Source organism: Salvelinus namaycush, chromosome 10, assembly GCF_016432855.1.
Source record: "Salvelinus namaycush isolate Seneca chromosome 10, SaNama_1.0, whole genome shotgun sequence".
NCBI classification, from domain to species: domain Eukaryota; kingdom Metazoa; phylum Chordata; class Actinopteri; order Salmoniformes; family Salmonidae; genus Salvelinus; species Salvelinus namaycush.
Genome location: NC_052316.1, coordinates 17,353,597 through 17,356,133, shown reverse-complemented (window position 1 = coordinate 17,356,133; position 2,537 = coordinate 17,353,597).

The following is a 2,537-nucleotide window of genomic DNA, read 5'->3' as shown; positions in this document are numbered from 1 at the left end:
GTTCTATAGGTCGTGCACAATTCAGCCAAGTTAAACCGTGACTAAATTTGGGTAATGTAAATGTTGACTAATTCAAATAATCTAACAGTTTTGACATGTTTATTAAAAGCATATGTTTATATTTTTTGGTGGTGAAGTTGTGCTTCCTGTCTTATCAGTCACATCCACAGTTTGAATGTCCTTTTTGACGCTCTGTGGAGTCAGACATCAACCAATGTTTTGTCAACATTCATCAATAATGTCTCTTGTTAATCCATAATCAATCCAAGAGACACTACAACAGAGCAATAAAAGCAGCTTTGGAATGCTATAATGTAGCCATAACATGGCCATAAGTCTTCATCATCATCACAGCAGGACTCATCTTCTTACCTCACTCTCAGATTTGTTAATCAGGGGCAAATCTTGGACAGTAATCCCAGGGCCATGCACCCTTCCGCCTACCCTATTAGATTAAGAAGATAAAGCACACAACCTAACACGCCTCCCTCTGCCATGGCCCTACAAGCTGTGGCTACACTGATAGCCTTGGTCAACTTAAACACATAACTTGTGGCCATAATGCGTTGAATGGGGACATTCTTTGGTAAACTGAAAAATCTGATGTTGATGGACGTTCACATATTCCTAACATGTATAGCATCTAGTTGTGTGCCACAATGAATTACGAAACAGCTGAAAGAATGATAATGAGAGAAATGCTTGAATGCAACATTGCATTCACCCTCAATTTGGGTGTACATCATTACTAACACTCTAACAACTTGTCAACTTGTGTTTTGTGTAGAGATTTTAAAAAATTAAAAGTGGATCACCATACAGTAGCCCAGTAGTTTTCCCATTGTTCATTTTATACATTACACTCGACAAGGAGTGCTTACACCATGACACATTTTTGGCAACTGTGTGTGTGTGTGTGTGTGTGTGTGTGTGTGTGTGTGTGTGTGTGTGTGTGTGTGTGTGTGTGTGTGTGTGTGTGTGTGTGTGTGTGTGTGTGTGTGTGTGTGTGTGTGCGTGCGTGCGTGCGCTGTAATGGAAAAGTGTAATTTATACAGTAATTTTAAGTATTATTAACAGTAAAAAAAAACTCTGAAACGTTTTACTGCATCATACTGTAAATTATAATACATTGTGGGAAAACTGCTGTATTTTGAATGATACTGTAATTCCACCCACAGAATACAGTACCGTACCAGACTGCCCAAATAATTTTGACCACTAGTGGGTGCATGGTATTGTTGTTTCTGGCGTATTGACATATTTTGAGGTGTGCCTTGTAAGAGACTATATTTGTTGCAGTGAGAATGCTTTAGCAAATTAACTCCTATGTGGTTACAGTGCCCCATCAATTTAAATTGTATAGGGGACAGATTGGAGTGGGAGCTAGTCTTAAACCTTAAATGGTTAAGCATTTTTCCATATCTTTTTGGTCTGTTTCTCCTTTAGTCGCTGCCTGTTTGGAAACCATTTGTTAAGGCCTCTAAAAGTGCAAGTGATATAAAACACCAAATATTCATTAATATGCTGTAATGCGTAAGCACTTTACCTACATTCTAAAAATAAAAGGTTCCTGGAGTATCCTTTAGGGGTTCTTCAAATTGAAACTGTGGGGGAACCCCTATAAGTTCTTCAAAGAACCCCTTTTAATGGATCCTCAAATAACCTTTTGAATAACCTTTTTGGGGGAATTTTCAGTGCCAAGAACCCTAAGGTTCTTCTAAGACTTTTGAGGATCTTAGAAGAACGCTTGTTGAACCCCTCATTTTTGGAGTGTAACAGCCAACCTGCTTGCACCAATCCCATATAATTTCAAAAAAATACTGTGAAACACAAGCCTCTCCCCTCAGTAAATGTCATTCATCCATTCATTCATTCATTCCGATTACGGTTGCATTTACTTTTACAGTATAATACAGTCAATACAATACAGTCAATACAATACAGTCACAGTACTTGCTTTGATACCATATTTATATTACAGTAGGTGTACTTTAATATTAAATACAGAATTGTACTTGCCACCAAGCTGCCAGTATATTACTGTCAAATTAATGGTTACCCCTTTACAGTGTGTGTGTGTGTTTGTGTGATGGATGCAACCTGTTCAAAGCCTTGTTTCCTGCCAGCATGCAGAAAACATATGCAACAGAATTAAAGCCCTAAAGCTTGCGAATTGAAGAGGATTTAATGCGGAGTGCAATTCATGGGAATTAAACAAATTAGTGGTCCAATTAGCTTGTCCACAATGAACAGAGAGATTTGGTGAACAAAAATTAATTAGATGGATTTGTCATCGCTCTAATAAACAGAGAAGAAAATGGGGTTCTGACATGTTAGTCTACTGTATTTTTGTCTTTTCCCATAAATAAATACATTCTCTTTTCTTTTTAGAATGTACTCTAATCTACCTTTCAGATGTATTGCCTTATCCAAATATTCAATAATTGGTAGACAAAAACCGCACATGAATTGACATAAACAAGCAGTATAAAAAGTCGATCTCTGACCTAATCCACTCAACAAAAAAAACATGCTCA